The 25,736-nt window shown below is 36.4% G+C and overlaps 1 pseudogene; it reads left to right on the top strand.

The window, feature by feature from the left end:
• Positions 1-1,114: 1,114 nt before the first annotated feature.
• On the top strand, positions 1,115-24,980 carry LOC148110282 (mitochondrial import inner membrane translocase subunit TIM14 pseudogene; annotated as a pseudogene).
• The last annotated feature ends 756 nt before the right edge of the window (positions 24,981-25,736 follow it).

The following is a 25,736-nucleotide window of genomic DNA, read 5'->3' as shown; positions in this document are numbered from 1 at the left end:
TTAACTGATGATAAGACAATTATATTAAGTTCAAAGGAAGCATATAAAACTGGCTTTTGTAAAATAAATGTTTGGAGCATGCTTTTAATGGTGATATTTTATTAGAAATCATATACATAAATAATAAGGTGAAAAAAGGGGATAATATTGAGTCTTTGTGTGGCTCCAAGAAAACTAATTGTTACAAAAGAATGTATCTTAAATATTAAATTATTTCACTCTGTTTTCTCCTAACCCCATGTTCCTGTAAGCTGTCCACGTGCAGAGTAAAGCTAAGTGTCCTGAGTATTCCAGGATGACAGGGAGCAAGTAATGGATCCCTTTACCAAGCAAACTACTGAAAAACAATTAGGCTTGAAAATCCAGGTAAGGTAGATAAAGGTTCTTCCTAATTTCCTTTGAAATATCAAGAACCAAGCCTAGAAGTTACAGCTTGTATGTGTGTTGTTGTTTTTCTCAGTATGAGGAACGTACTGTTTTCATAGTGACATTAAAAATAATTTTGTTGGGGTGCCTGGGTGGCATAGTCAGTTATGCAGCCAGCTCTTGGTTTCGGCTCAGGTCATGATGTCAGGGTCCTGAGATCAAGCCCCAACTCGGGTTCTGGGCTCATCATAGAATCTGCTTCAGATTCTCTCTCCCTCTTCCTCTGCCATTCCCACTTGTGCTCTCTCTCTCTCTCAAATAAATAAATAAATGTTTAAAAAAATAATAATTTTGCAGAATGACCTTTATATTGGTAGAAAATTATAGACAGTTGGCAATGATACTGCAACAGAAATCGGGAAAAATTGTATCAATATTCAGATTAATATAAGGAGATTTTTTTTTAACACTACTGTTACAATCCAGTAAAGATTCTATTCATATAAGTAAATGTTCAAAACAACCATTTATTTTTGATGGTGCTACTATTTAAAGTTCCATTTTTGGTTTGGTGCCTGCTGGTGGTGGCCACATGGCTATCGGCTAGAGGCATGGGAATTGGTGGCTGCCGCCTTTGGGCTGGGACTAGCCGTCCTCTCAGGCGAGGCTGAGGAGCTGAGCCAGAGCCACGGCCAGTGCACTGGTCATGACTGCTGCACGATTTGCAGGCTGTTACGTTTTGCAAGCCATGAAACATAGGGAGCCTCCAGTAAAACAAGTTTTTCAAAGCCCACCAAAATCTGCCTCCAGGGGTGGTTATTACAGAGATGGTTTGAACCCCAAATGACAAAATGAGGAGCAGTATTGATGCTAGGCATAAGTCCTGCTGCCAGTAAAGGAACAATATGAAATACTCATCAATGGATTATGCTTTTAAATCACCTGGACAATTTTGGCTCCTTGTACCACAGCCAAAATCAATGAAGCTAAAGATTTACTAGCAGGTCGAGATAAAAAACATGAAGTAAATGTGTGATGAATTTTAAATTCTTATTAGTTGATATATTTAAGTGCCAGCTTTTTATAATAAAATGCCTCAAAGCTAAAAAAATAAAAATTCCATTTTTAAAACTAGATGTGCATTTCTTGCTGTGGCCTGGGAAGGTCATAATCTGGCAGATTCAAGGCCCAGATTTTCACCCAAGCACAGAGAGCATCACTACTCGATCATTTTCTTAAAATCAATTACAAAGCTTTTCTAAGCCAACCTTCTCCTCCAAGCTTTACCCAAGCATCCTCTCCACTTCAAATTTCATGACAACACTACGGTTTATAGAAATTTGTGGCTAAAATAACTTAGATATGAGCTAGGCCATCTAGAGGTAGAGAAATCTTGGAAGAGGAGAAAAAAATCCGTGCAGATATAAGGTGGCGAGAAAAAAGGTAAGTGTGTGCACTCCCAAAATGTTTCACGAGAGTGGTCAGGTTGGGACACAAGTTGTACGAGCCTCCATAGGAAACAAGTTTACTGTTGAATGAAATAATAAAATTGGACTATTGTCATACTATTGTAACTAATGGTACTAAGTTGAAGGTTTTCCCCTTCTGTCTTTCGCTCTTCTTCCTCTTTCTTTTTTTGATAAGAGCTACCAGACAATGTTTTAGACTTTGCTTAATATTGGTATTATTTAATATTAAAAGAATTTATATGCTACAAAATGTATTTTCTTGTACTTTCCTTTGGAGGAATTTTTTGATAAATTCAAATGCATTAATATAGAAATAGGTATAGAGCTTTCAATTCTTTTTCTCCAAGTTTTTATTTAAATTCCAGCTAGTTTACACACAGTGCAGTATTAGTTTCAGGTGTACAATTTAGTGTCTCATCACCTACCACTTATGACAGTATTGATATGTTTTATTTTTCAAAGAATTGTCCTTATCATTGAAGCCTTCGAGCTCGTTGGAATAAAGTTGTTCATATACTCCACTATTACACATGTATTCTTGATAGGATTTTCATGAGAATCCTGCTATAATTCCTGATTTTAGCGATTTTCTATTTCTTAATTTGCTTTTTCCTTGACCAGTCCTGCTAGTTGTTTATCAATTGACTGATCTTTAAAAAAAAAAAACAGGTAACTTTTATATTTATTAATTTGTCTGTTTTCTACTTATTTAAAAAATAAATCTATGTATTTTTAATACCTGTTATCTTTATTATTTCCTTCTTTTACTTAATTTGGATATAAGTGAGTCATTTTTTTTCTAGCTGCAGAAGATGGAAAATTCTATCACTAATTTTAAACTTTCTTTTCTTCTTAAAACATTTATAGCTATATATTTCCTCCTCAGCACCATCTTAGTTGCATCCCACACATTTTGATAAGTTGTGTTGTGACCAGAAATAAATTCAAACACTTGTGGGGAGCACAGCATATTGTATAGAGAAGTTGAATCACTATGTTGTACACCTGAAAACGAATGTGACATTGGGTGTCAACTATATTCAACTATACTTAAAAAAAGAATTAAATTCAAAACCTTCTATAATTCTCTTAGGATTTCTTGTTTTATCATATTAATTATTTAGATGTGTGTGGCTTAATTTCCAAAATTTTGGGACTATTCTGGCTAACACTGTAACAGATTTCAAATTTAATCTCATGGTGGTTGTCGAAAACTGCTTAGTATGACTTCGGTCTTTTGCCATAGGTCATTGCAATAGGTCATCTTTCACTTACCACAGGAGAATTACAATTAATCTTGTACAACTTCATGTGAAATGTGAGAAACTTGAAATAATGTTATATACTCATCCCCATTCTATGGATTAATAGATTTTCAATCTACTTCTATTATAAATCTCAAATTTCAATGCTATAGTTTTAGCATTGAGCCATCACTTGTTTTAAAGACATTAAGAAAAACATGTGTAGTCTCATTTCTGATAGTCTTCATTCCTTCCTGTAGATGTGGATTTCTATCTGGTGTCACTTTGCTACAGCCTGAAGAATTCCTGTTCACATGTCTTATAGTACAGGACTTGAGAAAGGTATCTTCTTGGCTTTTGTTTACCTAAAAATATATTTATGTGGCTGTTGTAAGTTATTTTGACTGGATGTGGGAATTTGAATTGAAAATTTTGTTTTCATTTTCATTAACATAAATGTCATTAAAAGCTACCTACTTTCACTGATTCTATCTGCAGTCAGCCATTGATTGTATCTTTGTTCCTTGAAATATGCTGTGTTTTTCCCTCTGGCAAATATATATATTTATCTTTGGTTTTTATCAGTTTGACTGTGATGCATCTAGGTATAGCTTTTATTGTTCTTGTCTTGCAGTTTGTTAAGATCCTTGTGTTGGTAGGTTAGTGTTTTCTCCAAACCTGAAATATTTTTGGCTGTTACATCTTTAAAAATTTTTCATTTTCTTTTTTCTCTTTTTTCTCTTTCTGGGAATCTAATTACCTGTGTACCAGGCATGTTGATATTGTCTGATAAATCCCTGAGGCTATATTTTAAAATTCTTCTTTCTCGATTTTTTTAAGATTGGGTCATTCTTATTGATGTTCTTCAAATTCATTAACCCTTTCTCCTGCCATCGCCAATCTGTTGCAAAGTACATCCAGTATATTTTTTAAGGGACTTTGCTTTTTAAAGCGGTTTCAGACTTACAAAAGCAAATTGAAAATATAGGACAGAGAGTTCCTGTATAACTTTTCTCCTATTATTTACATATTAGATTAGTATGGTACTTATGTTACAATTAATGAACCAGTATCAATATATTATTTTAATTAAAATCAATACTCGATTCAGCTTTCCTTAGTTTTCACCTAATATTCTTTTTCTGTTCCAGAATCTCATCCAGGATACTATACTATGTGTAACTGTCATGTGTCCTTATGCTTCTCTGGGCTGTGACAGTTAACTTGTTTTTGTTGGTTTTGACAGCTTTCTTCATTGTATATATTGTCCTTTTCTCTGAAGTTTCTTGAGGTTTTTTGATTCTCCCTTGATACCCACTCTTCATTAAATAATTATGATAATTACTTTCTTTATATCTTGACATATTTATACAATAGTTGCTTTAAATTGCCTGTCATCTAATTCTAACATGTGCATCATCTCAGGTTCCTTTTATATTGTTGATTTGTGTCTAGGCTATGTGTCACTTTTTCCTTATTCTTTGCATGTCCAGAATTTTTTATCGCTTAAGTAATATTGCCATTAATATTTTTAGAGACTCTGGATTCTGTTATTTATCCCTGAAAAGTGTTAATTTTTGTTATAGTTTGCTAACTCAGTTACTGAATCATTGGTAAAAGACTTGTCACTTTTCTTCTGGAGACTTGGTTTTATATTTTGGCAGGCTATATCTTTTTCAAGTTTACTGCAGATCTCTTAATTCTGGCACATAGTATTTTCCTACCATATGACCCTCCTGAGATTTTAATGAAAAGGTTGAGATTTATCCAGGATCTTCTTACTTAGCAAGTCTCGTACTTGAAACTTTATCTCTCTTCAATGGGCAACAAAATAATTTTTTTTTTCTCCGTTTTCACTTTCTAGTTTGGGTTGTCACTGATCTGCTTGATTATTACTGAATTCCTCTGTATATATTCAGTCCAGGGTCAGTCAAGAAGTTGAGAAGAGTTTACACACGGATTTTACATAGATTGTCAGCCTCCTCTCTTCTGTGACTAACTTCCTTTCTGGGATTTTTTCCCTCAGTTTCAAGTCATTCAAGCCCCAGAACTGTCCCCTGGTACCTCAATCTGAAATAAATCATCTAGCTTTTGCCCATTCTTCTTTTGTCTCCAGGGCCTTCAAATACCTGTTTTTGTTATATTTGTTTGGACTTTTTAAATTATCTGCTTCAGAAGCAGTCTGATACATTTTACCCTGCAATTTCTGGAATTAGAACTACCGTTTGGTTGCTTTTTCAATGATATTCAGAAATATTTTCTACAAACTCTGGAATACACAGTGCAAGTGTGAACAATTAACTTTAGTCACAGAGGTTTATAGTAACAAATGTGAAGTTTTTGCAAGGGAATAAAATATTCTCGGTGAAAACTTCTAACATATGTTTTGCAGAGGGCTCAAAAGAGATGCTGGCAGATTTCATAGCTCTGCTATTGGGTTTACTCTTTTTAAGAAATTATACATCTTTTCCTGTTTTTACTTAAAATTACCAACTTTGCTACCTTTGGCTGATGTAAGGTCTTCAATATGTAAAGTGCTATAGGTTCAGAGAGAAAAAAAATGGACACATGGATTTGAATTATTGATCTGTTCATTGCTAGCTAGCTTTGTAGCCTCAGAAAACTTTTAAAATCTCTTTGAGCTTTAGTTCATCACCTAGAAACAGGAAAAATGCTATTAATGACACAGTTTTGAAGAGAAGGCTCAATCCTGGAATATAATGGTTACCCTATAGTTGCTCTTATTCCCAAACATATGCCATGCTACCCTCTTCTAAGCCTACTTTAAGTCATCGAAAGAATTGGAAAGTTTTTGGTTCTTAATTTATATGATTAATTCCAAAGAAGTTTGACAAGCAGTGTATTTACTGCCTGAGTTGCTAGCCTTGTTGATAAAGGCTTTAGAACTAGGGGGGCTTCATCCTCTATCTGGGTCTCGGCCAGCTGCTGAGGAAGCAGGAAACAAAGTCCAGCTCCCAAATTGGGGGGTTATCAAGTGCTAGGCAGGGTGTCAATGTCTACTACTTGGTGGGGAGGTAGGAGCTGGATAAAGAAAAGTCTGGGCAGATAATGAATATTGAAAATGATTCAAAATTTAATAAACATGTAGCTTTGTCACGCATTTTTGTTGGAAATCTAATTTAGGGTGCTCTTAAACAATGAGGTTTTTAATTGAAGAGGAAAATTGGTGAAAGTATTTTAAAAGTTAGACTTCACATGGCATTACTCACACACCAGAATTACTGAGGCAATATCCTAAAGTAACCCCATTATCTGCCTTTGGTGAAAAAGTAAAATCAAATAAATAAGAAAAAAAAATCTGGATATGAGAGTCACTTAGGATGTGATACAGCTGTGGAAGACAAAGTAAAGTGGGATCCCCAGAAAATTCTAGGATAAAGCAACAATTCCAAACTACATGGAATTATTTGGTAAATTTACTAGAAACAGCATGCATTAACATATTAATACTCCACATGAGCTTCTTTTCTATATATTGCACATTCACTTGTTTAAATAGAGTGAGACTTGTGTATCTTGTGTTAGATTTTTGTTGTTGTTGATGTTTTAATTTTTGCAGCCATTTGAATGTACCAAAGATAAAAATTCTGTATTATCTTAAAAGGAATTTGGTTTGAAATACATATACTTCTTGGTTTGAAATATTACAAAACTAGGGAAAGCCTCCTACTCTCCATTTAAAAACATTTACTTAAAAATTAAAAAAAAAATGTTTTAAAAAACATTCTTACAATCATTGGAAGAAGACATTTAACGGAAAAGAAGGGAAAATCAATAGCCTAGTAAGTTGTAAGTAAATGAGGATGAGGTCATCCCTATCTTGATGGCTATGGAATAGCAATCATTACCAGAACGCTGGAAATATAGAAGTAGGTCAAGGAATACTTACAAAATGAAAAAAAAAAAAAAAAAGAATGACTGCAATATATATGGTTTCTCTGTGGTAGAACCTAAGTATTTATTGGTGGAATATTAATTCCTACCTATTTCCCTGTATTATATTTCTATTCTTTCATTATGTTGGCAAAAAAGAAACTATGACTATTGCCCTATAAGCAAAGCTGCCAGATATTAAATCCTAAATTGAAAACACACCAATCTGGAGATGAGCTTATGCAGATTTGCATGGTGGTACAAACAGACACAATGGTGTATTCTATCCCAGAGGACAAGAGAATTGAGAAAGAAAAGAGGTGGGAAACACTTTTTTTCCCCAAGCCTGGAATAATCCCTACAGAGAAGAGGGAAGCAAATATTTGAGCTCATCCTGTTGTCTGAGGGATATTTGATAAAGGGTGACTCTGTTTGCTCACCACTGCTCACAGCCAGGTTAGGACTGTTTGAATCAACAGACTGATAGATGTGTAGTAAACCAGAAATTGTATGATTTGTGTACAGTTCTTTCTACCTCTCCCACATGGCTCATTGTCAGTGGAGAAGATCCTTCACTTCATTTATTTTGGTGAATTGAGAGATGAGAGGGATACAAGAAGGTTGCAAAGTAAGCTGAGGCAACAGTGAGGGGATCTCCAAGGCAAGTTGAAAAGACTTGCATCCAGGGAAACAGAATGGGAGCCATGATGGGAATCAGAAGAGAGATACGTTAGAGCAGAATATGTATCCCTCACTTATAATTCTAAAGTGGTTTGGAAACTTCCATACTTCCCAGGAATGTGGAACGAATAAATATAGGTTCTTCTTATCTCTCACTTTTCTTTCTCAAAAAGAAATGGTATACAGACACTGTCTGGGTGAGACTGGGAATTAGAACTTATCTCTGAGTGTGAATCTCATTCTGGGTTCTTTCTGTTTTAGCTATGTCTGTCTAGTATCTTCTTCCTCATTTCAGAATACAATTGCTGGCTCTGAGTTTTTGGGCAGGTAAATAATATCCAATGGAGTTGCATAGTTGGAAGTCCAGTCTAGCCTAGAGTCACTCTGATTTCTCCAATAAATCTTATCTATAAGAAAAGATAATATTTTGACCTGCCATCTGTTTGACTCATTTCTACTTCCAAATGGGATTTGAATTTGAAAGTGGGATTTACAGAGGAAGGATGATTGAATCTGACCTTTATGTTGTCATGTTTACCTACTTTTTTTACCCTGACTTTTGCCATACTTTACTGGACATGGAGTGTACTTTACTGCACCATTTCAGCTATGCTTGGCCATATGACTACTTTGGTGAGTGAATAGGAGAGGAAGAGATAGTGAGTCAGTGAGAAGACCTTAAGGGCTATCATGTGTTTCTTATTCTCTTCCCGGATTTCTGCCATCCATTATGATAAGAGCAGATCCCAGTGAACTGCTGGGCCCTGGCTGCCATTGGAACAGACTTGAACTCAACACACCTCCTATAGCTGGACTGCCCTGCTTGAACCTACACATTCATGAGAAAAATAAATGTTTGTGTTGTTTTAAGTCTGTAAGAATATAGGGTTGTTCACGATGCAATTAAAACTCCTACAAAGAGCCTGGAACCTCAGAGGCGATGCCAAGGAGTTGCTAGGGAACCGAATGTGTACCAACAAGTGAGTTCCCATGTTGTTCCTGCCAAAAAGCAAAAGAGAACAAGAAGCAGGCCTCTCCCTTCCCACCACCAGTGGATGAACAATCACCTAGAAGAACTCGTCCTTTTTTTTGGCAGCCTGCAGACTTGTAAACCTTGAGGGTTGGGACATAACTGGGAGAGGGGAAGGACAGATTAACATGGAGTTGTGAGCCAGGCTGCCAGACAATTCTGATTTGATCTAAGAACTCACAAGAAAAGGACAAATGGAAGAACCATAATGAGCTAGTTTAAGAAATTCATATTGGGCAAACAGGCCTCAAGTCAGAAATTAAATTCAGATCTAGAAATAAAGAAAATATATTACTTCGACACACCCAAATAATAAACGATGAATCATATGCCCAGCACATTTTTAAGCAAATTACAATATCCCAAATCTCATGGTCTTTAGGTGCCCCAAAGAAAGGATTTCCTAAAGTCACTTACAAGGAAAAGAATTTAAGGCCAACTACCTTGGCCATGACTTACTGGTTTTCAGTGGTAACTGCTTCTGTGACTGGTTCCATGTCTGTTCACATGCTTGGCCATCTTTGTCTTCTTGGTATACAGATTCACCGCCATCTTTCAGTGAGCCTGGATATACTCAGGGGTTCTGGGGATCTCAGATATTATTAGGAAATGTCAAAGAAAATTGTTCCCATTGATCTGGTTAGTGATCATATTTCTCTCAGGTAAATCTATAGGTTTAGGAGTCACACCTACATAGAGATTTTTGATTTTCCATTTTGAGATGTATTCCCTTTCTCTGTAGTTTTGTTAAGGAAACATTCTCCTAATGGTATGGAAGGTAGAGTTTCTTAAATATTGCCATATTGACTATTATGGGCTGAATGTGTTCCTCCTAAAGTTCTTGTGTTAGCATCCTAATGCCCAATATAATGGTATTAGAAGATGAGGTCTTTGGGAGGCTCTGCCATCATGAACAGATTAGAGCCTTATAAGAGGATTCAGAGCCTTAGCTCCTTTGTCCCTGTGAGGACACAGCAATAAGACACCAGCTATGAACCAGGAAGAGTTCTCACTAGAATACAACCATGCTGGCACCTTGATCTTGGACTTCCCAGCCTCCAGAACTAGTAGAAATAAGTTTCTATTGTTTATAAGCTACCCAAGTTGTGACACTTTGTTATAGCAGCCTAAACTGACTATGACATTGACACGGCCCCATTCTTTGGAGTTCATGTCTCCCTGTTTTTTTAGTGAGATGTCAAGTCACTAATCAATCCTATTTTCAATGACCTACATTTTATCTTACATTTTTTATGCTCTGTTTAAGGAAAAAAGAAAGAAAGTAAGCTCTCCTTCCCCAGATGAATCACATTTAAGCCTCTGGGCATCCGAAAACAATATAAATAATAGTCAATTTACTCCCATGAGGCACAGGGGCTCATTAAGAAAATTAAGAACACACACATGAAACAACCTCAACAGTCACCATATGCTATGTTGGCAAAATTAAGCCTATTTATCATTCTATCATCAGTATAATCTAAAATATTAAGCAGATCAAGCATTTTAGAGTTTCACAAGCTAAGGAAAAGAGAGAACATAAAGTGCTTAATAGAGCATAATTGAGAAATTTCTATTTCCAGGCAAACCTTGAAGGTAATGCCACCATGGGCTGAAATGCTTATGTTGTTGTAACACTCATTTTACATGTCAATGTGTCTGAACAATGTCATTGCCAACTCCAGCCCTCTAGGAATCCACCTAGGTGTTGGCTTTGGTAACTTCAGAAGAAAGGGCTGTCAGCACTGCTGGCTGAGCAGATGAGGACAAATAAATATTCATACTCTGCTCCCTGCATGTGACACTTGAGTTGCGAAATCAACGTCCACATTTCAAAAACAACATCACCCAAACTTACCTCTTTTACTCCAAAGAGGAAGCCATCTAAAAATATTCTTTTCTTGGTCATTTAAGGTTTCGAAGAAGAGAAAGGAGAAAAATTGGGGCTTATGAAATGATAATTTTCTTGTTCTTAATGGAAATGCAAGGAAGTCGAATGAGGATCCCGAAGATCAGTCATCAAGTGTCAAAATGTGTCTATAGCATATTAAGAAGAGTTTAGAAGGAAATAAACATTTGTTATAGACCTTCCACTGTTGTACTTTTCATTAAGTTGCCTCAAAATACTTTGCTGTGTTCTATGGAGTATTTTTAGTAATCTTCTTTTCAAGTTTCTGTTAAGAACATTTTGATGAGTTGAAAAGGTATGTAATGTGTATTCTATGATGTGTAGTATGGCATCCTGAAAACTACCAACAATGCTGATTATGTAAGCATAGCTAATCAAGGTATAGAGAATCTTAGATGCAGTAGAAAATAAGTCAGTGTGTCCAAGAGGGGGGTCAGATCTGTCTGATTCACTTGAGCTTGGAGTGTTTGGAATATAGTCTTTAATTTCAGTCAGAGTTTAAAAAAAAACCCAACCCACAACAGTGTAAAGGCCAGGACTACATAGCCCTTTCTCCAACACTTCCCATTTACAGCTCTTTAGAAAGAACAGGGTTAATGGGTTCCCATGTGTGACAGACACTGCAGGTGTGCATGTGCCTGAGAGACTGCAAAAGGATGGAAAGGTGCCCTTGACCTTGAGGATTATTTCACCTTCTTCTCTGGGTAGCCATTCAAAGTGGCAACTGTCATAGAGCAAAGCCCACTAAAATGGTTTCTGCATCCAGGGAAGGTAGGGGGGAGAGAAATACAGAAGGAAGAAAAGAGAAGGGGACACCATCTATATAGGGGTATTTGCTGTCTCTCTCACACATCCTAATGATTTAAACCATTCATTTTACCTTGATAGATCTGTGAAGATATTTCTTCAACAATGGAAGACAAGGATTTCTTCTATCACCTTGTTACCTTTACAGTAGAATTCGTCCGCCTAACTCAATTATATAAGCTCATAATATTTGTGTTCTGATATTTACAGCTGGTGGGGATGCCTTTTGGATGGAACTTATGGAGACTTTCCAAGAGGTAGTAAATTATTATTACTGTCACATAATTCCTCAGGGCCCAGAAGATACATCTAAAGTAGTTATTGATGAAATAAGGAAAACTCTCTATGACCACCTGTGATCAACCCCATTAATCCATAGTGCTGTCATTCAGGCCATAGACACTGGATGACAAAATCCACTCCAAAGAGCACAGGATGGGAAAATATTATTTTCTTAAGCAGTTGATTAATTAACATGTACTCACTCTTCAGTCCAAAAATACTATGGAAGTTTATAGAAATACATATAATGCAAAAAGTGAAAATAAAATGCAAAATAAGTGTCTGTGTGGAGTTGGTTTACTATTTGATGCGGTCAGATACAGGAATTGGCCTGGATGAAGAAAGGCATGGCTATCCGTGTGTAGTTCACACCACCTGGATGAGCCACATGCCCAGACTTCAAGGAAGCCTGAGGTGAAAACAACTGTAAGTAGCCTGGGATGTATGTACCATTATGATATCCTCTTACTATTTTTAATGAGTCAAATGTAATAATTACACATTTGTAAAAAATCGTATATTCTAAAATGATAAATTTTATTAGTATCACCTATCAGATTACATTTTTCAAGACAGGAAACTCATAAAAAAATCAGGGATTTTTTTCTTTTTACACCATTTTGCAAATAAATAAATAAATAAACAAACATTTATTTATAGAAATAAAGAGCAGATAAGGAAGAGGATTGTTCACACTTATTTGACCATAAACCTTTCTGAGCTATATATGAGGATAGACTTTGTTGAGTTTCTGTGTACAGAAAAGCCTCATTCAGACCTTTAATGAATTTGGTTTTTTAAAATTTAATATAAAATGGTGTTCCCAGTCTAGTTCTAAAATAATTCTAACAATTTAAACATTTGTAAGCCTATGCAATATAGTTCAAAAATGTTTTATCAACATTGCCAATTTTTTAAGAACATAATTTCGATTTCTTAAATTCCTCATGCTTGGTGCTAATTTTATCTCTTATGAAAATGTAAATGAAGACAGCTAAATTGTGTAGAGGAGATTAAAAATTTTCTAAGTTAACTCAGAAAGTTCAATATATGACCTACTTAATATTTTCCTCTTTTTAATTACAAGTGTAGGAAGGTTACTGAACTGCATTAGGACCTTACACGAAGTAACTGTATTCATTTTCAGGGTTCTTAAGTGAAGCCACACATTCTTCCTGTCAGGTCCTTCCCTTGTTGAACAAGTTCACATATTCTGGCTGCTGAGTTTCATATCGGAGGTGCCACATACTTGCGTTGTGTACATCCTTGAAAATTTCCCCTTTTAAATGGTGTCAAACAAAGATAAGGGATTGCATAACATTTTCAAGTATATGAATGACGGAGATCATTTCTAGAGCTTTTTTTAAAGAGTGAACAAAAACTCACACCTACAGTTTTGTTGGCTTGCTAAAAGTCACACAGCTGGTCTGCAAGCAAGGATAGAGCAAAGGGTAGGAAGCAAGTTCGGTAACTCGTAGTGATTTGTCTTTTCACTGTATTATCATCTTTTATCTTCCAAATTCACCCCTTTGAGAAAATGTATCTTGGTGAGAAAATACACAGCTTTAGGATTATTTACATTATGATAGCATTTTATACTTGGAGGTGTAATTTATTTTATATTGGTAAATTAAGTATGCATGAGCACACACTCACACACATATACACACTTTGCATGGTTTGATGAGAAATTTCCAGAGAGAATCATTTTTCCTAGGTAAAAATCACACTGCAGTATTGGAGCTGGATAAAAAACTCACACACACACTCAGATGTGACCTGCCATAGGAGATAACATTATGTAGAAGAAAGTGCTCTGAATTTGGAGTCGGATGCTCCTGGATTCAAATTCTGCGGCATTATCCTAAAACTTATTGACTTCCTTCTCTCTATATTTTTTTTGTCTTCTACTTCCCTTACTTCCTCTCTACTCCTTTCTATCTCTCCCTTTTTTCCTCCTTCATTCCCTTCTTTCTTTACTTCTTTCCATTCTGGATAATTTAGCCAAAAAGCTGTTAGGTACATGAAATGAGAAATAGGACCTGGCCTGGCAAGGGCCAGGGCCTGGAGAGAGAAGTGGCTGAGCAGGGAGGGGTCCAACAAGATCAAGAGATTCATATTACCAGAAGGACTGAGCAGTAAGTAAATGTGTTGAGGATAATGGGAGCCAGGCTTCTCACAATCAGAGAGGTGAGTTTAAAAATAAGGTAGGGAGATTGCTAAAATGAGCGTTTGTGCTATATTGGAATCAGAGATATTGGCTTGAACTCATAGTTTTCAATACAGTTAGATAATAAGACAGACATAGAAATAGATATAGATGTAAAAGGTGTGTGTGTGTGTGTGTGTGTGTGTGTGTGTGTGTGTGTGTGTTTCTAGCTCTGTTCACTAAGGGAGCCCTTGTGCTGTATTGGTCCAGTAACAAATAAGCAAACCTAGACCCATGACCTTGATTTCTAAATACTAATCCTTACTAACAGAAACAGGAATTTCGTGGAAAAATTGCTGGTTCTAGGGCTAGGTCAGGAAGAGTATGAGAAGGAATTTCTTGTTTGACATGAAAATAATAAAGTACTCGAAGATTGTGGAGACATGTCAAAAGACACAAAACCAAGCTTTAAGGGGTTCCCACTGGCCAGATTTGGGAAAATGTATGTGATCTTATTATATCTCTTTGAATCAGATGGAAATCTATGAGTATACTATGAAAAAATAAATAAATAGATAAATGGGAGAAAAAAGTTCTTACTTAAAGTAGAATGACCATTATATACAGAGAAGGGATGATGAAATTAGAGTATCACCATTTGGAAATAATCGTAGTTTCTTTTTTTTTTCTCCAGTTTTTATTTAAATTCCAGTTAGTTAACATACAGTGTAACATTAGTTTCAGGAGTAGAACTTATAGATTCATCACTTCCATACAACACCTGGTGCTCATCATTACAAGCACCCTCCTTAATGCTCATCACCCATCTAACCTATCCCCCATCCACCTAACCCATCCCTCTGCCCACCTCCCCTCCAGCAACCCTCAATTTATTCTCTATAGTAAAGAGTCAGTTTCTTGGTTTGCCTCTCTCTTCTTTCCCTACTATGTTCATCTTTTCTTGAATTCCACATATGAGTGAAATCATAGTATTTGTCTTTCTCTGACTTATTTTGCTTAGTATAATACTCTCTAGCTTTATCCACGTCATTGCAAATGGCAAGATTTCATTCTTTTTTGATGGCCCAGTAATATTCCATTGTATATATACCACATCTTTATCCATTCATCAGTCAATGGACATTTGGGCTATTTCCATACTTTGGCTATTGTTGATAATGTTGCTAAAAACATTGGGGTGCAGGTGCTCCTTCAAATAAACACTTTTATTTCCTTTGGGTGAATACCTAGTAGTGCAACTGCTGGCTTATAGGGTAGCTCCATTTTTAACTTTTTTGAGAAACTTCCATACTGTTTTCCAGAGTGGCTGCACCAGTTTGCACTCCCACCAAGAGTGTAAAACTGTTCCCCTTTCTCTGCATTCTTGCCAATTAGCATGTCTTTAAAGAGTCATCTATGTTGTAGCATGTCTCAGAATTTCATTCCATTTTAAATCTGAATAATATTCTGCTGAATGAATATACTACAAACATTTCATTTATTTATTCATTTGTCAATGTATGGTATTTGGGCTGTTTCTACCTTTTGGCTATAGTGCTGTGAACATTAGTGTAAAAGTATCTGTCCTAATCCCTGCTTTCAATTCTTTGGGCTATTTACCTAGAAGTGGCATTGCCGGATCATATGGTGATTCTGTTTAATTTATTGAGGGATCATAATACTATTCACACAGTACCTGCACCATTTTGTATTACCACCAGCAACACACAAAGGTTTCAATTTCTCTCCATCCTCACTAACACTTGTTTCTTTTTTTTCTTTTTCACTTGAGATAGACATATTTAATTGTTTAATCTTTGTAATCCTTAAAATAGAAACATTTTGTACAGAACAAAAGAAATTAAATAGTCCATCTCCTCTGTGATTACTACCTTCTGTTGTTAATCATTCTGCAATGTATTGAGCACATGCTATGAGTCAAGTACTTCCAGCAGTTGTAAAAAGAATTAATGATTTGCTGGCCAAATGCTCATGAGAATCTGAATCATCACTATGACTCTTTTATCAGGATCTGAGCATCAGTGTCAAGTTTGACGCCAAAGTGCATAACAAAATCCACTTCTGATTAAAAAACTGTAATTCAATTTATTTAATAAATATTTCTTAAATGTCGGATACTGGCTTTGGCATTAGCAAAAAATAAGTAAAAAGAAAATAGTCTCTACCATCATGGCATTTATTTATTTATTATTTTTATTTTTGTAAAGATTTTGTTTATTAATTTGAGAGAGAAAGAGAGAGCTGGAGAGAGAAAGGATCTGAAGCAGACCTCTGCTGAGCACAGAGCCCAATGCTGGGCTCAATCTCACAACCCTGAGATCATGACCTGAGCTGGAACCAAGAGTCAGATGCTTAGCTGACTGAGCCACCCAGGCGCCCCTACCCTCATGGCATTTACAGGCTACTGGAGACAAAATCAATGACACAAATAAGAATGCAATTGCAGCCATAGTGAGTGTTATCAAGAATAATTATCCAATAATTCATAATTGATAACCTGGTATGAAAGGTTTTTTCTTTCAAGTTAATAGAAATAAGTGTTTGTTAAGTCACTTTCAGTATTAGGAAAATAAAACTCTTATAATTCTCTTTATAGCAAATATTTAATATCATTGTTTGGGCCACCTTAAGTAAAAGGCCCTTTATTATAAAATAATATTTTAACTTTACTCAAAATGAATTTACAAAACCTATGAATTCTCTTCATATATACAATGGAAGAGTGTAGTAAAATTAGCAAATACTAAACTGTATTGATAATTTATCTTCTTTAGTTTGTGTTGTTTAGAAACAGTACATGCACCTAATATATGTCTATTCCTTGGCTTATTAGCTACAGTATCCAGTGCAGTAAAATAAATGTTTGGTGAGCATTCATTCATATCTATAAGATGGCAGCTAATATCAGGTTTCAATACTGACCTTTAATCATTCTATAAACAATAGCATTACATCATAATATGCCATCAAGGCCATTTTTTTATACTGAAAAAATCAAAATAAGGCTATTATTTATGAACACTTTTGCAAAATATAACTCTTCAAGTGGGAATAAAAAATTGTCTATTTGCTATTCAGCAACGCAGAGTATTAACTTTTGTTATACCGAGAAAAAAGCTGCTGTGTGTTGGGAAAATAATACTTTAAAAAATAATTACTAGAAAAACCCATCAGTATAACTTATCCTTTAAATACCAGCTGAGATCAAACAAAGCTTTCCTAAAGAAGTGACATCAATACTGAAATCTGAAAGACAAATAGAAATACCTGGGAAAAGAGAGAATGGGAAACCAAGAAAAGGGGTTTGCAAGAAAGCAAAATTCCTCTCCATGGAGGGCACATGGTGGAAAAAGCTAATCTGAGTGGGGCACAGAGTGAGTCGGTGTTTAGTGCAAACGTCCTCTGAGTTTAGTAAGGGTCGAATTGTACAAGGCCTTGCAGGTCATAAGGTAAGTTTCTGCTCTTTAATTATAAGATGATAAGAATATATTCATGGATTTTAAGCAAAAAGTCTTTTAATGATCAAAGAGGAGATGTCAATTAGGTAGTTGGAGGGACATGTCTGGTGCTCGGAAGAGAGGTCTGACAGGTAGGTGTGAATTTGGGAATACTGGTTAGTATGCGCTTTGTAGGTAAAGCCATGTGTATAGTACCAGATTGCCAGGGACAGAGCTTAGAATAAGAAAAAAAAAGCCAGGGCCCAAACCTTGAAGAACTCTAATCACTAATGGCCCAGATTAGGAGGAGAATGGGATAGAAAATAAATCACCAGTAAGACAGGTAACAACAAAAACAAGGCAAAAACAAAGACGAATCCAGGAAAAGGTGGAGGTTGAAAGTAAAAAGAATGGAGTGTTTTTAAAAAGGTGCAGCAAATCATGTAATAAGGTTGGACATTGCTGAAATCTTAAGAGAGGTAACAACTGAAAACCCTCCCTCCACTGAATTTAGGACCACACTGAAGTCATTGGTGACTTTAGCAAGATCTGTGGGAAGAAACTCTGAGAGAGGACGTACATTGTACTTGATCCAAAAGCAGGTAGGAGGTGAAAAAAAAAATACTAGCAAGACACAATTGTTTTCAAGACATTCGGTTATGAACATGTCAGGGAGGTAGGGCAGTGCGTGGCAGAGTGTACTTGCTGGAGGGAGAGATTATTTTCTTTTTGTTTTAGATACTAAAGACTTGGATTTATTTAAACACAATGGGAGAAGGATCTAGGTAAAGGGTGAAGGAGGGAAAACAACAATTAAAGCATCTAAGACCTAGAGAGAGCACAGTTTCAGTGCACAGGTAGAAGAACAGGCCTTTGATGGATTGGTGGACTCTTTTTTTAAAATTTTATTTTACAAAGTGAGTAAGGATGAGATGGGCAGATGCAAGAAAGTTTAAGGTTGACCACTCATCTCCTTTCTGGCTCTGCTTCTGTCTCCATTACTGGAAACCACTAACATGTTCAGGGCCTATTTTCTTATACGTAAATTAAAGAAGTAGGGTGAGATAACTTAATACTTAAATTCCTTTCACCCCTAGAATTCACTAAACTGTTTCTTATTTTCGATTCTGGCAATGCCAGATAAGTTTTACGTCTTGTATAGCTCTGGATTTTATGTGAACTGTTAGTTGGGTCTCATTTTTGGCCAAGTGCATAGTTCATAAACATCTTGTGTGTGAGCTGCAGTGAACTAATAAGATTTTTTTTTCTTTTGTTCCGCCTGTTTGTACTCACTGATGTAAGCAGTAGCTTGTTGTGGTATTTTGATAACTATGAGGGCTAAAGCTCTCAAGAAAATAAAGGACAAGTTTAGAGAGGCTTTCCTTTTGCTTCTAACCTCACTTCTCCGAGGTTGGAACTTCAGACCTTGTTTCTTATAAATACTTTCCAAACAGCTTTCTTGAGGGATAAGAGGCAAAACCCTGGGGTGCCTGGGTGACTCAGCTGGTTGAGTGTCTAACTCTTGATTTCAGCTCAGGTCGTCATCTCAGGGTCATGGGATCAAGCCCCCATGGGCTTCCCTGCTCAGAAGGGGAGTCTGCTTAAGGTTCTCTTCCTCTTCCCCTGCCCCTCCCCCCTGCTCACACACTCTCTTTCTAAAATAAATAAATAAATCTTAAAAAAATAGACAAAACCTTGCACATGTTCAATGTACACAATTTGATGAGTTTGGACGTCTGTTACCATGACTATCAAAACAAGAAAAAGTACGTGGTGGCAAGGATGTGGAGAAAAGGAAAGCTCAGTATACTGTTGATAGGAATGAAAAATGGTGCAGCCTTTATGGAAAACAATAAAAAACTAAAAACTAAAAACAGAAGTAGCATATGATCCAGCAATCTCACTTCTGGGTGTATACCCAGAAGAACTGAAACCAGGATTTTGAAGCAATATCTGGACTCCCATGTTAAATGCAATCATACTCACAGTAGCCAAATTCTTGATATGTAGGAACACACAGACCTTTCACTGATGACTTTTAAGAGTCCCAAATCAAATCTTATTAATGATTGTTTAAATTAGCTCTTCTAGATGACCTCAAGTTGTCCATGGTATTTTTGGAAAGTAATATTAATAATGTTTAAAATTCATTTTGTGACACAATCATAAAACGTAACACTCTGGCTTTAATATTTCAGAAAAGGATGAAATTACATGGTTCATGTTGACATCCATAAATACATTTAAAGCCATCACAAAAGACATACAGTGATGTCAGTGTGGACTGGGCATTCGTACTTTTGCCTCTCAGGGTGTTGTTGTTATTGTTGAGTCCATTTCTGAGCCATCTAAACTGAGTCCCTGTAGGCACCAACCTCACCACATGCCTTCCTGGCTTCCTTATGTCAGTATCAGGACTGCCTCCTATGGAAGAAGAAACATGTTTTCCTATCTTAACATAATAACTACCCTATGATCCAGCAATTGCACTACTTGGTATTTACCCAAAGAACACAAAAACACTTATTCAAAGGGATACATGTTTACAGCAGCACTATCAACAATAGCCAAATTATGGGAACATACATGTGTCCATCAACTGATGAATGGATAAAGAAGAAGTATGGAATATTACTCAGCCATCAAAAAGAATAAAACCTTGCCATTTGCAGCAACATGGATGGAGCTGGATAGTATTATTATTATTTTTTTAAAGATTTTATTTATTTATTTGACAGAGAGAGAGACAGCCAGCGAGAGAGGGAACACAAGCAGGGGGAGTGGGAGAGGAAGAAGCAGGCTCCCAGTGGAGCAGGGAGCCTGACGTGGAGCTCAATCCTAGGACCCTAGGATCACGCCCTGGGCCAAAGGCAGACACTTAATGACTGAGCCACCCAGGTGCCCCTGGATAGTATTATATTAAGTGAAATAAGTCAGAGAAATATAAATACCATATGATTTCACTCATATACGGAATTTAAGAAACAAAGCAGATGAATTCAGGGGGAAAAAAAAGAAGAGGGAGGCAAACCAGACTCTTAAATACAGAGAACAAACTGATGGTTACTAGGAGGGAGGTAGGTTGGGGGTTGGGGAAAATAGGTGATGGCATTAGGGGTGCACCTGTTGTGATGGGCACAGGACGTTGTATGGAAGTGTTGAATCACTATATTGTAGACCTGAAACAAATATTACACCGTGTGTTAACTTACTGGAATTAAAATAAAAACTTAAAAAAGTAAAAAAAAAAAACCAAGCAGCATTGATGACAAGATTTTCCCTTAAAGCAAGGGGCTAATGACTAAGAGCTGACAATGACTTTATAGTCTCATTTCACATCTCCTCTTTCAATTCCCCATTCTATTTATTGTTTCTTAGAATTACACACACAAAAAATTTTGATTGACAAAATACTTTGATGAATTGACAGCTTTTTTATGTATTTTACTTGATGTTCAAGACTCATAGACTTTCAAAAAGATGCTTACACAACTTTCATGGCACCTGGTGAATAAAACTGATCATATTATTTCGTATAAAGGATTCTCCTTCAAATTTGCCAAGTCTATAATTCTTTATTTTCTAAGTTAAGAATATTTTATAATTTACCCGAGTAATTCAGTTTTCTACAGTCCCATTAGAACTCATGTTACTATTTATTTTATCATTAAGCATGTGTGGTGGTTTTGAGCCACCAATGGAAATGCCTGGGGCACTACAGGAACGTTTACCCTCAGGATTATCATATTTTCATTTACAGGTTACTTCTGAACAGTTTTTGAAGAGGGCGCTGCCTTGTCAGGCTAGGAATTTTCATCAGCAGGTACAGATCAAGCACCAGAGGGCAGGCTTGGATCACAAAAGTTTGTCAGCATGCCCTTCCCTTGGAGAGAAGTGAATGGCTCATACATGAAACAGTAGTGCAATCACTTTGCTTTACAAATTGGATCTTTCATAAGAATAAGCTACTTGTTTCATTTCCACAAATTCAAGAGGTTATCATGCACATAAAATTTCACATTTTTGTAAAATAAAAAATAAACTCTCTCAATTCCAATTTCCTATTTAATTTTACTCATCACACATATCTTGGTAGGGATAAGGAAAAAAAAATTTACAGATAGTACTGTACTCTAAACATTAATCTATACGTCAAATTTTTTTGTAACCCTAACCAAATAAGTAGAAAATTCTTCATAGGGTATTGACAAAATAATTTGGAATCTTAGATTTTTAAAAAATACTTACTTTTCTCTTTATCGATGCTATTATGGAAAACTTTGATATTGCTTATGTGCAAAAAGGAAGAAAATCCCCAGACCCAAAGAGAAGCAATGTTACCATCTAGTGTACTTCTTTTAAGATGTATGTTCTCATCAAGATGTTCCTGTCTATCCCAATCTACCTGCTTCTATTTTTCATTTAAAACTTATTGTGAACGATTTTTCTGTCATTGAGTATTTTTCTGCACAGTGATGTGCAACAATTTCATAGTATTTATTGTATCCATGTGCATAATTCATATGCTCAATACCTTATTTTAAGTTATTTTAATCTAAATAACTATTCTAAGTAATCTCTTAGAACTTTTGAAAAGATCTTTTAAAATAAAAATAACATATTCTTTGGTTTTCTAATAGGGGAACCACAGTGCATATATTTTTCATATTTAGACATTTTTTTATGTATTGAGAAGAACAACATAGTTCAACTTCAGTGTGAAAGACGAATTTCAGATGAGGATAGTACACTAACTTACAGCCTCTTAAGAAAGGTGAATCACAATTAAGAGGCCAGTTTTCACACTCATTCAGGTGTTAGTTATCTAATTCTCTTCCTATGGCATTACGTCAAACCACATTTAATAACCACTTGCCAAAGTAAGTCATTTGAAATGTGGTTCCTCACTATGACTAAGAATATGATCAATTTTTACTCCCATTATATAAGTCATCCTTATTTAATGCCACATCACAACACTTTAGTGGAAGTCTTTCCCACATTGCAAAGGATGTTTCTGCATCAATGCATGTATATGCCATTGCCAATGACAACTACAGTGCTTAGGGCCATTCCTAAACATACAGAAGTATAATTGTAAGACTATCCTAAATAAATAGTTTTGGAAACTACAACTCCAAGGTTTTTGTACCGCTATGGATTGTGAGAATAATTGTGGAATTATACCATCAGTGATGACAATCAGTACTTGGGTGCATTGTTACATCTTTATGGCCCAGATTCCTCTTCTGTAAAGCCAGATTGGCCAGAGCTATTTTTGCAAGATTATCATGAGTAGTAGAAATGTTTGTTATAATGAACCTGTGGCGCTGGGTTCCCTTAATGGACACTGAAAGTAGGGGAGGGCATCATGCTGTGTAACATTCAATGGCTCTAAAGTCTTATGTTCAATAACAGGGGTCAAGGTGACCTGACTTTTGATGTAAACCCTTCCCTTCCCCATAAGGATAGAGAGTAAACCTAGGCATTCTGTCTAAAATGATGTCACTTCCAGATTTTCAAGACCTCACATATGGCTGGCAGGGTGTAAAATGGGGCAGTCACATTAACATACAGTTTGACAATTTCAAAGAAGATAAGCATAGTTACCATATGGCCCATCACAATTCCACTCCCAGATGCATGTCCCCCTCAAAATAAGAACATACATCCGCACAAAAATTTGAACATGAATGTCCATAGCACCATGATTCATAATAGCACAAAAGTAGAACTAACCTAAATCTATCAGCTGAGGAATGGATAATGAAAAAGTGTTAGATCCATAAAATGGAATCTTATTTGACCATAAGAAGGAATCAACTACTGATACAGGCTGCAATGTGGACGAACCCTGAAAACATTCTGCTAAGTGAAAGAAGCCGTACAAAACACCTATCTTATGATTCTATTATGTGAAATGTTCAGAATAAGGAAATCCACAGATACAGAAAAGTAGATTCAGGTTGCCTATGGCTGGGAATGGGGAGGTAGGGAGGGAGAATAGAGAAGGAGTGCTAATGCTTTTAGGGTTTTTTTCTGAGGTAATGAAAATGTACTGAAATTAGATGTGGTAATGGTTGCACAACTCTGTGAATATATTAAAAACCATTGAATTGTGGACAATAAGTAGGTAAAATGGGGGCGCCTGGGTGGCTCAGTCGTTAAGCGTCTGCCTTCGGCTCAGGGCATGATCCCAGGGTCCTGGAATCTAGCCCCGCATCCGGCTCCTTGCTCTGCTGGGAGCCTGCTTCTTCCTCTCCCTCTGCCCATGCTTGTGTTCCCTCTCTCGCTGGCTGTCTCTTTCTCTGTCAAATAAATAAATAAAATCTTTAAAAAAAAATAGGTAAAATGTATGTGATACTAATTGTATCTCAATAAAGTTGTTTAAAAAGAAAAAGGTGTCCAAGTTAGCCAGCCCTTTCTGTTTCTCATCCCAGATGCTCAGGCCTTCACCCAAACGTTCTAGTGCTATTTCCCAGGACTGATTTTATTATGTCCATTATCCCTGTTATTTCAGGCACCGTGACACTCTCATAATCCCGGGTCTCCCTTTACCTCCCCACCCTGATCACTGGAAGGCTCTGCGTATGGCCCATTCCTTTACCTCCCCTCAGTCCTGCCCTACTAAATACCCCCTTCACTTTCTTGCATTAACACAAACTTGTTTCTCTCCTAAGAGCACTGCTTTCCTGAAAACTCTCTCAACTAGTAGACTTCATTCTGGTGGGTCGGGAGGGGATATGTTGTCTTTGCTACTCATTTATATTTTCAGATCTTTCACTCTTTGTTTCCTGAAAACGCGCAACCTTGAATCTTCTGTCATCAGATTATTTTAATTTTCTCTCTTATGTTGTTATGTTCCACCAAAGTTGTTGTTCTTCTGGGTCTCTCAATAATCTTAGTTCAGTTTCTTTCTTTTTCTAAGATTTATTTATTTATTTCAGACAAAGAAAGAGAGAGGGAGAGAGAGCATGAGTGGGGAGGGGCAGAGGGAGAGGGAGAGAGAATCTGAAGCAGACTCTGCACTGAGCTGGGAGCCTGATGCAGGGCTTGATCTCATGAGCCTGAGATCATGACCTGAGGCAAAAGCAAAAGTCTGATGCTTAACTCACTGTGCCAGCCAGGCATCCCTTAGTTCAATTTCTTATCTTAGGTCTTGATGATTTGAACAGCTGCTTTCAAATAACTAGCTTCCAGGTTCTAGAATTTCTTGTCCAGTCCCTTACCCCAGCTACCCATTCACAGAATAAATGAGTTAATGAATAGGGGCACAGCGGTTAAGTGTCTGCCTTCGGCTCAGGGCGTGATCCTGGCGTTATGGGATGGAGTCCCACGTCAGGCTCCTCCGCTATGAGCCTGCTTCTTCCTCTCCCACTCCCCCTGCTTGTGTTCCCTCTCTCGCTGGCTATCTCTATAAAAAAAAATGAGTTAATGAATAAAAATTACTTCCCAAATGTAAAACTACTGTTCATGTCACCAAAGTCCACAAGTGTTTAAAATAATGTGTGTCTATTTTAGAGCAGTGGGTCCACATTTAAAAAAAAATGCTTCAGGAAAATAAGCAAAGATTTATTGATTTAATTTTTTCAATTTCCTTCTTTGACTCACAGGTATGCACAGTGATTGAGGTATTTCGAGACATCGAGGGGGCCAGATACAGAAAATATGCATTGGATGATGAAGTATGATTATACATTTAAGGAGCAATAGGCCAAAGATGTATTAGTAATGTGTTAGTATATATTCAATAAATTGATTGAAAAGTATATTTCTTTATAACATTCAAAACTAACTAGAGGATAAAACATATGCTTTTCATTTGGAAATTCTAAGAATTCCAGAGCCACAATTGTACCCTTTGGTAAAAAAAGCTTTATAAAAATTTTCCGAAATTTTCAAGGGGATTTCTATTCACTAAACAATTCATTAAAAAAAGAAAAAATATATATAAATTGTCTGTTATAAAAATGATAGTATTAAACATCACTCTTGCTTAGAATGAAGTTTGTAAGGGGCAAATACCATTGCATTTCTTTACTGAGTAAAGCCCGTTCATGCCCTTCAACACCTATAAGACAGACTCCCTTGAATGATATTCCTGCTCCCTCGGTGTGTCCCCGGCCTAGGTCACCTGCACTCACAGTCCCCTGCTCTTAGGCCATGAGAAGTTTAGCTTTCACTCCTATCTCAAGGTCTTCAAGTATTTTTAAGTTCCAGGACAATCCTGGGAACTTTGAGATTCACCAGTTTTGCCTGGTACAGAAACCCCATAAATGGAAATGCCTTACAGATGGGAGATTTTCTCATTCTATCATCAGGACTCGAAAGAGCTTTATTTGAAATCTATAAAGACAAGGAGTTGGTGGTTATGTGGGTATAAATCAAATAATGTGACCTGTCAGCTCAGTTCCTTGCATTCAACACTCTCTTAACACATTCAGTCT

This window comes from Ursus americanus, chromosome 4 (assembly GCF_024610735.1).
Source record: "Ursus americanus isolate L20-20 chromosome 4, mUrsAme1.1.p, whole genome shotgun sequence".
In the NCBI taxonomy this organism is placed as follows: domain Eukaryota; kingdom Metazoa; phylum Chordata; class Mammalia; order Carnivora; family Ursidae; genus Ursus; species Ursus americanus.
The sequence above is the reverse complement of the archived record's forward strand: the minus strand, read 5'-3'. Positions and strand labels throughout refer to the sequence as shown.